The sequence below is a fragment of the Lissotriton vulgaris genome, chromosome 8 (assembly GCF_964263255.1).
Source record: "Lissotriton vulgaris chromosome 8, aLisVul1.2, whole genome shotgun sequence".
In the NCBI taxonomy this organism is placed as follows: domain Eukaryota; kingdom Metazoa; phylum Chordata; class Amphibia; order Caudata; family Salamandridae; genus Lissotriton; species Lissotriton vulgaris.
The window spans coordinates 308,436,412-308,452,350 of NC_141696.1; positions in this window are offsets into that span (position 1 = coordinate 308,436,412).

Consider the following 15,939-nt stretch of genomic DNA (forward strand, 5'->3'; position numbering starts at 1 on the left):
GCTGTGGAGTGCCCCAGAGTTCCTCCCTGAGCCTCATCCTCTTCAATATCTACATGGTCCCCCTAGCAGCCATCGTCAGTAGCCACAGACTCAACTTCATCTCCTATGCCGATGACACCCAGCTGGTCCTTTCCCTCACCCACGAACCTACGACTGCCAAAACTAACTTCCACAGTGGAATGAATGCCGTTGCTACTTGGATGAAAGACATCTGCCCAAAGACAATCTTAGACTAGGAACAAAGTACTCATCCTGGGACCCACCCCTTCAGCCTGGGATGACTCCTGGTGGCCAGACGCTCTGAGATCCCCCCACCGACAGACCATGCATACAAGCTTGGCATCATACTGGACAAACCGCTCACAATGAACTGCCAAATCAACCCAGTTACCTCAGCCAGCTTTGAATGACATTCAAATGGATACCCATAGAATCCAGAAAGGCCATCTTGCACGCACTCATCACCAGCAGAATCTACTACGACAACGCACTGTACGCCAGCTTCACTCAGAAACAGCTACAGAATTTTCAAAATGCCGCATCCAGACAGGTGCTTGACATCCCCCGCCACAACCACATCATGCAACATCGCCGCCAACTGCACTGGTTCTCAGTCAACAAGAGAATCACTTTCAAGCTCCTCAGTCATGCCTATAAAGCTCTACACAACGAAGGGCTAGCATACCTAAACCACTGACTCACATTCCACATACCCGCAAGAAAAAACCCACTCCACCCAACTTCTCTTACCTTCTGATCCCAGAATCCACAAGAACAGACTGGGAGGAAGTGTGTTCTCCTAGCTTGCCACCAAGACCTAGAACACCCTGCCTCTCCACCTCAGGCAATCAGTTACGCTGACCCAATTCAAGAAGGCCCTTAAGACAAGGCTATTTGAATGATCCATCACCCAGTGTGACCAGCAGGTCCCCACTCCCAGCGCCTTGAAACCCTCATGGGTGAGTAGCCATACTATACAAGTCCCTGATTTATTGATTGAAACTTCAACAAGCCATGACGCAATGGTGTCTCTGAAGCTGTAATTGTTTAGTCAAACAGGATTCTATGGAAATATCCTGCAATTTTCATGTGATATAATTTTACAAGCATTCCTCCTCCAACCATTGCCTAACTTTATTAGGTCAATTTATCGTAACTATAGATACACACTGCTGTGCCAATATCACAGGAAGGCTAGAAACAAAAAGTGAACATTTACGATAAGAGAATTGTTGGCGTATGAAGGAGGGTGAATATCAGAATACAAAGAAAAAAATTATTATCTTGTCAAAATATCATAGCAAAAATCAATTACCATAGTATCATGAAGGTAATCAAGGAAACAAATATCATCAAGGTGCATAGGAGTGATGTTAAGAATAGCAAATCTAAACTTACCTATAAACACTTAGGGCATCATTTGCATGGCGGGTGGACTTTGTCCGCACGCCATAGCTCCGGGAAATGGGACTGCCCGCAATGCATGTGGCGGTCCTGCACATACAACAAGGATGCTCCCACCACACTGGGGGGCGCATCCCACATTTTTAACATTGCCACGGACGGTGCTGAAGGACCCACCCGCTGCAATGCCAAAAATGCAAGTTGTGCATTTGAATGAACAACGTGACAGCCACCGCGCTTTGCCTGCCACGTTGTACATGCAAATGTAAATGTGCACCCCCCACCTCCCAAAATACTTGGGGGCCTGCTACGAGCCCCCAATGTGAAAGACTGCATGCCTTTCCGTAAAGACAAATCTCTGCAACCATCCTGATATGGATGGCGGTGTCTAACAGACACTGCCACCATATTAAAACCTTTTCTGCCCGGTCGACTCATCGACCGGGCGAAAAACCGGCAGACAGTCTTTCCGTCCGCCGGGGTCCCCCACCGCCATAGTAATATGGCGAGGGTGGAATTGGCATGCGGCGGGAGAAAATGTCAGGTGATCGCCTCCGCCATGCGGGCGGTGGCGATCTGCCCAACATACTAATGGGCCTCTCAGTATCATGATATTGTGGTTGTCGTTATGGACTTGTCATTGTTAAAAAACCTGATATTCCTGTATAATACCATGTAGGATATTTTTTTGGTTATGCCAGCTTCTGTAACGAAGTGAGAACATTGTTCAGTTGGGCTCATGGAACTAATTCATTGATATTTTCAAATGCATAGCACCTACTGCCTTCTACAAGCTATCAGTGACATATGATAAAAAAAGTTTTTTGTGCTCTTATGCCTCTTTCAAAGGTTGCCACTAAACTAGGACTGCTGCCTCTAGTAGATACCTTTGTACAGTAGAAGAATACATTAAAAAAAGTTCACAAACTGTATTCCCATTTTCTTTTTCTTTCTACTCCATATTTCAAATATATGTATGTTTATAAATTGTTTTTTTTAATAAACAACAATGTCCTACTCCATCCTTTTCAAACATTCACACTACACATATATTGAACAATATCAGATCTACTGGATTTATAATAGCTAGTTTATTGCTAAGTCCCCAATAGAATGTTTTTTGTGCATAGTTCACAAACCTTTCCTATGTCCTGGGGTTCCCCATGTTTTGATATTCACTGGGGATCGATGGTTGTGTGAGTGAATTTGCTCAAAGGAGTCTTGATATCCTGAAACTATTTTAATATTATTTTGCTAAGTGCGAAGGTACTTTCACATGATCAAAGTGGCTGACATTCTCACCTACACTATTCTAACAATATTTCTAACGGGGTTGAGTGGGACTCTGCGGAGTGTATATAGCGATTGGGATAGCCACTCCCAGGATGTCTACTGGGCACATGTATTGGCAAAGTAGCACTGTGAACAGTAGTGGAGGTTCCTCATCACTTCTTGCACCGAATCTGCAAGCACACTGTGTTGCTTCTACTCAATCCAAACCCAAGCCCTGATGTAATGGGGAAGGCCACTCACACTATGCAACCCAAACTTCCAATTGAATGTGGTGAACAGTCAAATAAACTGAGGCTGATAATACATTGCCTGCACCGAAGTCTAGAGAACCTCAGCCAGAGGCCACACAAATTGCTCGAAACACTCTCAAAAACATCATGGAGAATGGACTCCTTGACAAGTAGAAACTGAGGCATTCCAGCCACAGACAAAATGCATACTACTTTGACACACATAGCTTTGGGTGTAGACTTGACTTTTGGCTTACAACCCGAGATGTCAGTGCATGGGTAAATAAAAATGAACATTTAGACCAAACGTTATTGGACCACTACCATGGGCTGATGCAAATTATTATAAAGGGAAATCAATGTGGAAAGAAATGATGGCACTTATCCCTCAGAATATGGGTAGAAAAACAGTTTTGTGAGCGCTTAGATTCCGCAAATCAGAAGGCCACCATGTGCAAGGTTTGTAATGTAGTGCTTAGGGAACAATGAATTTACACACTACATAGAGTTAGCAAAATGCTGTGGCACCACCAAGCTAGAGAATGAAATCTAACATTTGGAAAATCACTTACAACAGAAGAAGATTTTAAAATTAGAGAGGAGATCTAAAGAAAGAATAGTCACTTTAGTGATGTATGTGACCAAGCAAACATTACGCTAAGGTACAGGGGAAAGAGAGAGGCCAAGGAGGACACTTGCCAACGTTATGAAAAAATATCGGCTATAAATGATGTCACCCAAGAAACGAGAGCTGAGAATCTTCATACACAGGGAGCTGTGCAAAAGATACAAAATAATCTAAGGAGATTGGCTAAGACCTCTACTGAAACAAATGTGAGAGTAACGGAGGCAGAAGGTAGGATCTCGACAATAGAAGACGACATGGCTCAACAAAAGATTCAAATTCAGGCAATGGAAGGGCTAAAGGAAGAAATTAATTGGAAACTGGTTGATTTGGAGAACAGGTCACGCCGGAATAACCTTAGAATTTTGGGCATACCAGAGGGAATGGAAGGGGGCTATGTGCGCCAATTTGTGACTGAGCTTTTTTCAGAGGCCTTCCCCGAATTAGTACAATGGAGATGGGAGATTGAACTCCAGAGGGCCCATAGATTCCCTTTCCAAAAAAATCCTCGGCAAAAATCAGATTCCAAACCTCGTGCTATCCTGGTTTCTCTAATCAACTTCTTAGCTAGGGAGGCTCTTTATGATCTGGCCAGGCCTGACAGGAAACGTAAGGGTAAAGGAGTAGATTTTTTTGTACGTCTTGATTACTGTCATACCACGGTCCAGCAGCGCTGGCAGTTTTGACAGCTTATCACTCCATTTCAAGCTAAAGGTGCCCAAGCCTTTCTCCTTAACCCTGCTAAGTTAAAGGTCATCCATAAAGAGCGATCCTATTTTCTGACCTCAGAAAAGGCAGCAAAGGAATTATTAGACTCATTTTGAGTACTGTTTATTGTGATTAATGTGAGCACTTAATGAATGATTGGTCACATTAAAAATGTTTAGTTTTTTTTGTTATTCTAGTGGAGAAGGGTGATTCGATTAGAGCACCATCATCGTATTAACTTCTTGTTTTTCAAAGGTTTATTGTGTTTTTTCTATATGCAACCTAACAATTGCTATTACACTCTTCTTTTTTTTATGTAGGTTGTATTTGATATATAATAATGGTAGAAGCGAGCTGTTAGGCGGGTGCCACTCATAGCTTCTCATGACATCGATATTAGGGACTAGTAAGTCCCTGTGCCTCGTTTGGGCTGGGGGGTTGGGGGGGCGGCTAGGGTCTAGCAGGGGGTGGTTAGGGAGGGTCAGTGGGGGTGCAAACAATGTCAAAAAAGTGCTAGAGTGCTTGATTTCTTTTTTTTTGGTAAGAATAAAAATATTTTGATGCATACAGACCAGTTATGGAAATTTAGATATGCTCTGTCTTGTTGCAGATCTGGTGTTAATGTTGAGATGAATATATATGGAGGTTGCTATGTGCTTGCGAAGTTAATTGATTAAAGATGGGAAAATTACGAATATGTTCTTGGAATATCTGTGGTTTAAATAATAAAAAAATAGGGGGATTGCTGCACATAATATATTGACCATGAAGATAGATATCCTTTGCATTCAAGACTTAGGGATGGTCTTATTAGCATGCACTCGACAAGCGACAACCACGAAGGGGGTTGCAATTTTAATGAAAAAAGGCCTGGGTCTTCTCAAACGTAGTAAAGAGGATCAATATGGAAGATGGGTAATTATCGAAATTAGCATCAATAATAAATTGTGGACTTTATGCTCAATATATGCCCCAAATTCAAATGATCCGGTTATGGTCGACTTTCTAAATACAGAATTAGCAGATGGTCGTCATCATTGATAATATGTGGTGACTTAAATCTTCACTTAGGAAACGGTTTTGATATATGCAGCAACTCAGTGTATCAGGGTGTTAAGAAGAAACTGTATAGAGCAATTCGATCTATAGTACTGGATTACGGTTTATGTGATGTAGCTTATTCAAAAAATTCTTTAGCACCAGGATGCACTTTCTTTTCCTCTCCGCATAAAAAATTTGTACGTCTAGATTATTTTTTCATTAACTCCGCAATAATTAAGGATACTACATTTGAATTATATCCACGTATAATTTCCGACCATAATCCAATCATGATTGAAATTAAAATTGATATGGTGTCTAAGCCTCAACTTAGAACATGGACATTTGATCGAAAATTATTATTAGACCCCGCTTATTTGGAATATATGTCAAAATGGCTAAAATAATTTTTTGAATTTAATAGGGGATCAGCATCAACACAGATCGTATGGGACGCTTTTAAAGCGGGGGTTCGGGAGAATCATTATCTTATGTTATTAAAAACCAAAAAATCAAACACCAGAAAATAGATGCAGAATATAGACAGGTTTTGAATTGGGAGAAGATATTAGTAGTTGCGATATCACTCTCACAAGAGACAGGTGCTATAGAAACAAAATTAGTCATCAATAAAGCACGGCTTTATGAGAGCTTCGCATCTAAATTGGCAAAACAGTTGGCAAACTACCGATCACAGATATATGAAATGGGGGAGAACTCTGGTAGGATCTTAGCCAGAAAAATTAGACAGAAAGAGGTTTTTAATACTATAAATTCAATAAAAGATTAAACTGACCAGATACATAATACACCCAAGTCAATCCTGGTGGTTTTTCGCAAATTCTATTCTAAATTATATCAGTATGGCAGTTCTCTTTACTCTTCTGATCTTTTACTTAATTTTGTGGTTACAAATCTGTCTCCTTGTTTATCCAATGAGCAAAGGCAGGACCTGGAGGCAGACATGATATGGGAGGAAATTGAGAAAGCTTTGTTATCTTTAGCTATAGGCAAAGCCGTGGGACCTGATAGCATTCCATTAGAATTTTATAAAGTATTTAGAAATATATTAAAACAAGACATCTTGATTACCTTTCTAGAAGCACAGAGGGGAGCACCGCCACCTTCATGGGCTCAGTCCACAATCATGACATTTCTTAAAAAAGATAAAGATCCACTAAACCCGGCATCGTATAGACCCATCTCATTAATTAATGCTGCTAGCAAAATATATTCAAAGGTATTGGCTTCTCAGTTATCACAACTCATTTCGACAATAGTTTCTAGATGGCAGCATGGTTTTATTCTGAATAGAGACACTTCAGATCATATTCGGAGGGTCATTGCCTTAATGGACTGGGCAGAAGCTACTAAGACGCCTATTGGGATCACCCTATTGGATGCCAAAAAGGCATTCGATAGGGTGGCCTGGCCATATCTTTGGGACCTACTACATTTAAAGGGATTTGGCCCAAGTATAATAATAGCATTGAAAGCGCTCTATTTAAACTCGACATCCTGTGTTAAATTCGGAGCTAATAAATCTGCTTTGTTTCCTATTCAGAGAGGTACCCGACAAGGATGCCCCTCTTCTCCACTTCTCTTTGCTATTTATATAGATATTTTTTTGAATGAGCTAAACCGAGCAGAAGAGATAGTTCCAGTAAGGGTTGCAGGTGTTACCTACAGAGCATTGGCATATGCGTATGGTGTGGTGGTGGTAATGACACATCTAGATAAAGCTTTCCCTAAGATTGAGTAGATAGCAACAACCTTTGGAATCTTTTCGGGTTATAAATTGAATTTATTCAAGCCACAAACATTGTATGTAGGCGAAAATCCTCCTCCTCGTATTAATATAGTTTCAGAAGCAGTATACTTAGGAGTAAATTTAACAACTCCAGCTTCTAACATACCAAAGTTAAACTATGTTCCAATTCTGAAAAAGGCCAATTCTACTCTTGAGCGTATTGACCCTCTACATCTTTCTTTGTATGGCAGAAATAATGTCTTAAAAATGATAATCTTGCCTAAATTTTTATATTTATTTAGAACAATACCGTTAGAATTTCCATTAGATTTTTGTAAACAAATGGAGAGGATGGTAAGCAGATTTTTATTGGGCTATAGGGGTAACCGAAGAGCTTACAAAAAAATGATTGTTCCAAAACTTGGTGGAGGATGGGGTGTCCCACATTTCTTATTCTATTACCTTGCTGCAGTACTGCAATTTATAGCTCCTTTAATAGTAGGAGTTAAAGCCCCAATACCTCCATCACATACGCCATCTATCTACGAATTTGCTTTAGGTACAGAAGCTCGCGGCCATTTACTAAGTATCATAGAACCAAGCTATTATAAAAAAACAAAATTCAAGGTGATAATCGCAGCATACAGAGAATGGAAAATTATTTAAAAAATCACAATGATTCCAAATTTATTAAGATATACTCCTTTAACCTCAGCACACTTCTTCCCCCCAATCTTCAGAGATTTCACTATGAGAAAATGGGAGAATAAAGGGATTATTCACCTTGAAGACTTGTGGAAAGATAATCGTATAATTACATTCTCTGAACTCCAATCACGGTTTAATCTATCAGTACAGGATTATTTTAAATATCTCCAGATATTTAGTTTTCTAAACTCTATTACATCCTTTGAACAACAGGGTCTTAAAAAGATTGTATTGATAGATAGCCTTTATGTTAAAAAAAGGATTGTTTTTTTTTATAACATACTTATCTCGGTGCTTCCAGATGATCTCACCGTGATTCAACAGAAATGGTCAGAAAAATTGGGGGTGGACAATGTTTTAATAAAAGAATCAATAGAGCTTGCAAATTCTATTCTTTTGTCCGGTCGCTCACGTACACAGCATTATATGGTTTTGTTTGATCTTTATTATACACCGGCAAGAGTTATGAAATGGGGAATAAACATAGGCATTTGTTGTAATAGATGCACTTTGAGAGGAGCAGACGCAATACATATGTGTTATGGATGTCCTAAACTGACTGTAATACTTAACGAAATTCAGAGCTTTCTTTCGAATATTCTGAGCACATCAATCCTATTAACATCGGAATGGGTTATAACTGGGGTCTCGTCTGCTCCCCTCAAAGATGAACACCGGCTCTTGATTTTTATTATGATGTCTGTGTTTCGAGCATGTATCACTTCTGAATCGCCCTCTTTCTCTATTTGGAGAGCACGGCTATTAGCTACATTTAATCTTGAATCAGCAATCTATGAAACAAAAGGATGTAAAAAAAAGATAAGGAGAAAGAAAATTTGGCTACCATTACAGCCTTGGATTCAAGAGGAAATGAGAACATAGTATGGAACTGGCTATCTTAATAATGTTTAAAAAAAAAATTGTTTGGTTCTGTTTATATTGAAAATGTATGCATTTGGTACTATATACAAAAAACCTGAAGAAAAAATTGTATGTAATTTTTTTTGACTTGTTTGCAATAAAATAAAAATAATAATAAAAAAATAAATAAATGATGTCACCCAAATCACAAATGAAAATGCTGGAGCCAAGTAAGAGGCCAAAGAGATTGGGGAGGTAGTCAGTGACTTCTGTAAAGAGCTCCACATGCCTTATCACCAGCACAATCCTGCACACACTCATGACTACTTGGAGGAGACCGCCTTGGCTTAGCTGAGCAATGCCCAAAGGGAATTTCTAGTCTGCCCTGTTACATTGGGTGAAATCACTGACACAATACAGAAGTTGACTAATTCCAAACCTCATGGATATGGCCAGAATTGAGCCTAAATGTATAAAATATAAGCTGAGTTATTGGCACCATATCTGCTGGAAACCCATACAGAAGCCCTGGAGAAGAGTAGTCTTCCTGCTTCGATGTGTGAAGCAATCCTGATAACACCAATGAAGCCTTCCAAACTGACTGATAGCTGTGAATCCTCAATCATTAGTTAACTGTGATGCAAAAATCCTTGCTAAAGTTATTGCCAACAAAATCTCCAATGCTACCAGAACTTGTAATGCCAGACTAAGATGGATTTGTGCCAAGATGATCTATCGCCCACAATCTGTGCATGCTGTTTGCCACACTGCACCCAATAGACCCTGAGTCATGTGCGGCAGCAATAATTTGGATGCCACAAAATCTTTTGACTCTCTGGAAGGTACTATCTCACTGCGGTGCTGAGTCGTGTGGGCATTTCTTGGTCATGCTTGGCCCTCATCAAACTCCTGTATACAGGGCACATGGCCAAACTCTTTTTATATGGCAGAATAGCTGACGCTATAGCTATCACCCGTGGAACCAGACATGGATGTCCCTTATCCCCCATTCTATTCACAATAGCACTAGAACCTCTCTCAGCTAAACTGAGACAGCACGATTTCCAATATGCACTAAGATTTAATATCAGACCAGAACTGCTCTCCCTATATGCAGATTAAATTATGCTATATATTAGAAAGTGCATCAATGTAGTGCTGGGGGGATTTGTCAAATTTGAGGGACTATCCAACCTTACTATAAATAGGAGCAAATCAGTGACTTTTCAATTAACATCTAATACTCTCATATTCAATATTGACTATCCACTAGAGTGGAGCACGTCCCCAGTAAAATACTTGGATGTACGGATCAGTCACAACACTTTGAAGTTATTGAAATTATTGCAGTCTACTGTGTCAATGCAATCAGCAAACTCGAAGAAAAAATGTCTGGATGGTGTAAATTGCCACTCTCAATAGCTGGCCGCATCTGACACATATAAATAGCTCTCCTGCCCAAATTCCCATCCAATTCTACAAATGTTTTCTTAAAACTCACCTCAAGTCACCTCATCGATTTTACTAGGGCAGGCAGGAAACCAAGAATTGCCTGGGAAATAATGAGACTTCCTTATCATATGGAAGGTTTCCTCTTCTCTTATATGGGACTCTGCTGCTTATGTTCTCAGACACACTTTGCACATTATTGGTTCCGTCCTCGTAATGTCCACTTAGCAATGGAAAAGCATTTAGTAAGTCTGTCCCACTAAATGTGTTAATATGGACCAAGCAACCTGAGATAAGATCTGAAATTAACATGGCCAAATGCACTATGCTAGCTTGGGACACTCTCAGACAAAAAGGCACATTTAAAACCTACTATACACACCCACTACACCCCTGCTTTACCAACCTTCTTTTGAACAAATGCATACTCACAGCTACAAATGTTTAACATCATCACCACACACACCACACAATCTTCACTATAGACTCCCTTTGGATAAAAGCTGCTTTAATCCCACCAGACACATTTCTACATCATGGACTAAATTTAATGTGCAAACGTATTAGACCTGCAATTCCCTAGGAACTTGACCAACTCAAAATGAATGAATGAAACGACTAATAAAAGCGCACGAATACCTGGAGGCATCTTGAAGCTGTGCAAATCAAAAGGGAGGAGATGAGTGCAGAGTGCGCGCAAATCATTTGTTAAATAGACAGGTTTTAAGGCTCTTCCTGAAAACCGGGAGTGAAGGTGCTGTTTTCAGTTCTGGTGGCAGGCGGTTCCAATGAAGAGCTGTGATTCTGAAGAAGCTTCTTCCTCCCCGTGGAGCGCGTTTGAAGGAAGCAACCCTCATCAATTTAGCTGAGCAGGAGGCCAAAGCTCTGCTAGGAGTATACTGCACAAATCTTTTCTTTACGTAGGCTGGGGCTCACTGGCGTAACGAAAACTGAGGGGACCTCCCTGCACGGTACGTAGAGGGGCCCTCTCCGGGCTCAATTATGAGCTCTCTGTCTAGACTGCAGTGCCGAGGGGGCCCCTTGGAGCTTGAGGACCCCCGCACCGCGTGGGCTGCGGGGGCCTGTGTTACGCCCCTGCAAGTGCTTTTCCATGAAGTGTTTTGTAGGCCAGACAAAGAGCCTTAAAAGTAATATGATAGTATACAGGAAGTCAGTGCAGTTGTCTAATAGAAGCCTTAGCTGACCGATATTTGGGAATTTTCAGAAGAAATCGTGAAGTTGCATTTTGAATGGGCTGAAGTTGTTTAAGTGGACCTTTTGGAAGGCTGAGTAAAGACTGTTACAATGGTCCAGTTACAATAGAACTAAGGCGATGACCACTACAAAAGATCAGAAATTTTCAAATTTTCTTTACAATTCTGAGCCGGAAAAAAGAGGAGGAAGTAGTCATGTTGACTTATTCTTTGAATTTTAGTTCACTGTCCAAGAGAACCCCTCGATTTTTTCTTTGGAATTTGTCATAGGTACCGTACTCATAATGGACGGCCCCCAAAAAACAGATCAAATGGCTGGATTATTGCTGAACTGAATAACCTCTTTTTTGGAGGAGTCAAGCTTCAGGCAATTGTTGGCCATCCAACTACTCACAGCACTCATACTGACTGACTGGCTGAATATTTATAAAGCGCACTATTGCTGAGGCATCTTGGGGCTGAGATGTGTGCAATCCAGGAAAAGCTGATAGGTTTAAAGCTTGGAGAAGAGCCATTTTTTAATCATTTTTCTGAAAAGAGTCCTGCTAGACTGTAGTCATATCTGTATGGGGAGAGACTTCAAAATTTAGCCGCTTGGAATGAGAAACCCTTTCCTCCCCACCTGACTCTTATCATCTTGGTGAGAAGTACCAGTCTAGTGTAAGTGGAACTTAGACAGCATAATACCACATAACAGGGAAATAATGGGTCTAAATCCTCCGCACCTTCTCCATATAGGGCTTTTTTCACTAGACATAGGGCTTTAAAATGCACTCACCGTCTAACTGAAAGCCAGTGGAGCTGCTTTATGCTGGCGGATGTAGGATGGTGTTTAGGTAGTTCATGCAATAACCTTGTTGCTGCATTTTGGAGTAACTGGAGTTTGGAAAACTGCCTTGTGCCTGCTCCCAGGTATAGAGCGTTGCAATAGTCTTCTCTCGACAGAACCAGAGCTTCGACTACCATTTTCCTTAATGAAAAAGGAATGAAAGGAATAATCTTACGTAAGACTTTCAGCATAAAGAAACAAGCCGAAGACACTTGATGTACTTGTGGGGCTAGCTTTAGCTCTTTATCAATCAGGAAGCCTAGATCAGGGCATGTTCCGGCTTCAGGGGCCACAATATTTGACTCAAAACTGAAGGTTTCTGACCGAATTCTACAACCTCGTTTTTTTCCGTATTATGTTTAAAAAAGTTAGTGTTCATCCATGCATCAGTGCAGTAAGGGAATTGCGGAACCGTACTGCCGTCATATCCACGCTTTTTCGTAACTGACACCACTAACTGGGTGTCATCCGCATACGACATAGGTCAATCAAGAAGAAATACAGTGTAGCCAAAAGGTGTAGCAGCAATGATTTCAGGACCTGAGAGGTCATCTTCCCATGTTTTTGTAAAAAATAGCAGATCTAAATGCTGATCAGAGAACCTCCATGTGGTGTTTCACTAATGATCTAGAATTGATAAGAGCACAAAACAGCGCTTAGACATCGTCTAGTGGATCAGTGCTAAAGGAAGAGGTTTTGCAAATAGTGCAAGTCACCGGTGTACACACCTTTTGGAACATTTTGTTGCAAGTAGCACAGACAGTAGATACTGATTCTGACAGGTCTAAAGGACTCAATGGAGGACACATAGCTGACTCTTTCACAGTGTTGAGGTTTAGTAAAACTTTGCATGTATATTTCAACTGCTGAGGGAGATCTGGGCAGAAACAGCCAGGGGGACCAGCCTGGCATGGTCCAGGTGCTGGCAGGTGCAGATGGGCTTGGCTTTGTGCGCCTTTGGTGTGCCTGTTGCATGCCTGTTATGTGTCTGCCCCATTGTACAGTTTTATCCCGGAAGGAAGTGGTGTGGAAAAACAATATACAGCAGCCCTTCCAAAATTGCGTCTCTAACTGGGAGGATGGAAATAGGAAAAACTGTTAGTCCTCCCCTCACTCAAACAGCATGCGAGTGGTGCGGTTGACTAGACAGGTGTAAAGACCCGCTGCATTCTCCTGCAGTCAGCAGTAAAGGTAAGTGAAACATCACCAAATTTGTTATTGAATTAGGACCTGAAAAACAGCAGCAATAAGTTAAAATATGTTGAAAATGTCATAAAAAGAAGTGCACCTCGTTTGAAGCTTTCATCCGCACACACAGGGAACATTACCCACAATATGGTGCCTTGCCAGGACAGGCTGGCACGCAAACCTAGAATACCCTCTAACCGATTAAATGTGTTGCTGCAGTTAGATGGGAAAACACTGAGTGAACAGCAGGCTAAGTCTAACACATTTCAGATTTGTTCACAGACTATATCAACCTCGGTAAGCCCTACATGAATAGGGACATAGACCCAATTTGAAATGCCAGCATTGGTGGGCCAAGCAGCTGGTTTCCTGTATTTTCCTGAGGAATGTTCTCAAAGCAAGCTGTTCTGGGTGAATGTGACAGAAACAATACAAAAGGATACTTTCCAATACAAATGTCACGAGCAGTTTCACTTCTGGAATTGGTGCAAAAAAGTCCAAAAAACCTTAGGGTTTGATTACGAGTTTGGGGGTGTAGGAGCAGACCTCCACACCGGTGGCCCTCTCCCGCACTGCCAACCCCGTGGTCGCTCCGCCTGCCAGATTACGAGTTTCCTTGTATCTGGCACCCTGTTTTTGGTGGTCCAACGGTGGTACCTCTGAAAATGAGCACTACAATGGGATCACCAAAACCAGTTCCTACATAGCATAGACTGTAAAGTCCATGTCATGCAGGAACTGGGGTTCATGCACATGGGAGGGAACATGTTGTGCCCCTTGTATTGCATCCCCATGAGCATGGGCAATAGGGGGCACTGGTGTGCCCCCTTTGTTTCAGGACAGCCAGGGGTTGATGGATCCTGAAACTCAGTATATGCATGGCGGTGGTGCAGCAGAACCAGCAACATATTATTGACTGCAGCGCCACCACCAGGGAACAGTGGTTCCCTGGTGGTTGCAGCTGTTCAATTCCTGTCTGACCACTAAAGTTGTTAATGGGCAGTTGGACCGCTGGTGCAGCGGTGCCTGGACCACCACCGCCGCACCCCACGAGTTAGGCTGTCCTCAGACTGGCAGATTCATATTTTGGCCCTATATGTATATTCACAGCCTTGGCACTTCATAAGTGAAACGACTAGTGCCCCAACATTCATGCTGCAGACGAGCACTGAATCCCAGAATGTAGCAAAATGGCCTTACATACTGTAGTGAGTAAGAGGAACTCTACAACAAACTACCCCCCCCCCCCCCTAGCCTCAAGGCCACAGAACTGCTCTGAAACTACCTATTGCTATTCACAGAGATGGAGTAATAATCTTGGCAAATTATTGTATTGATCCGTGTATTAAGATAACGTGATAAGATAATTAGGGAGCAGGGACATCGATTAAGATCACTCTGTTATTGTACTATTCTTTTACGTTTGTGTCTAAACGGAAAACCCTCAATAAAAAAGTGCTGTTAATGGAGGCTCAAAGTGCCAGCACGATAATCATGCTGCGGGTACATGCACTTATGGTCTGTATGTATATTGTGGAAGAATCGGATTTCATTAATCACTTGTAACTTGTCCGTGCTGTTCGAAAGGGCCGTGTGTATAAGATACTATTAGAGGCATGTGATCCAGCGCTCATATAGAAAAACTGTCTCACAAACGCTACCTATTACCTCAATACTCACCATTAATTATGAAACACTTTAACAGGCCCATAACACCAATGAGACAATTTTTGAGCAACTGAATCTAGTGATCTGATTAATATATCCATTCACTTATTATTTACACTATTATGAAGAACTGCAATTTATCAACTTTTACCATGATTTTAAACTTTTATCATTTTTTAAACAGATCACATAAGGCGATTGCATCAACTGATAGTAACTAGACCATGAATAAACAAGACCAGCTTGTCATTTCAAATTGATTTTTATTTAACTTTATTCTTCAAAGAAAGAGCATTTATGTTTAGAATCTTCATTTTTTTAGCAAATAAGAAAGCAGCATTTTATTAGGAAACAAATTAATGAACTGACATTTATTAAAGCAAGATCAGAAACATGAAATATTAGCAAATAACAGTTTCCATACCCTAAATCTATTTCCCTGTCTATCTTTGCTTCACCTGTAAAGGAAAATATCAATTAAAATCAGCTGTCTTTGCGTGCCCCAAAAGTCCAACAGCACGCCAATTAGGAATCGGGAAGCAAGCTTTTTTGCCCTGCTCATGGTGTCAGGTTTTATACCTTTTCTCTATCTAAAACTTTCTGCATTCTGCATTCTTTCAACAAAATCAAGATCTCTCATTGGCTGAGCCAGGTCAGACCACAGTTAGGTTAGCCCTATTGTGTCTTTCTTCAACGACATTTGGCTTCCTAAAAAGTGATACTTTCTCGTTCAAGTACTGTTCTTTTCACTTCCTAACCTTGGCAAACATTCACAAATCTGTCCTTGGGCCTTGTTTCTGTGAGCACATTTTATTCAAGCAAAAAGTAATGTTCGTTCAGAAAAAATCTCCATTGTGTAATTGTAAGGCTCCACTCTGGAGAAGGTTACTCGTCTGCATATCTGTCAGTCATACTTTTCCGAGCCACTTTTCAGGCCTCACTTGGGAAACTATTATTAAACAAACACAAGA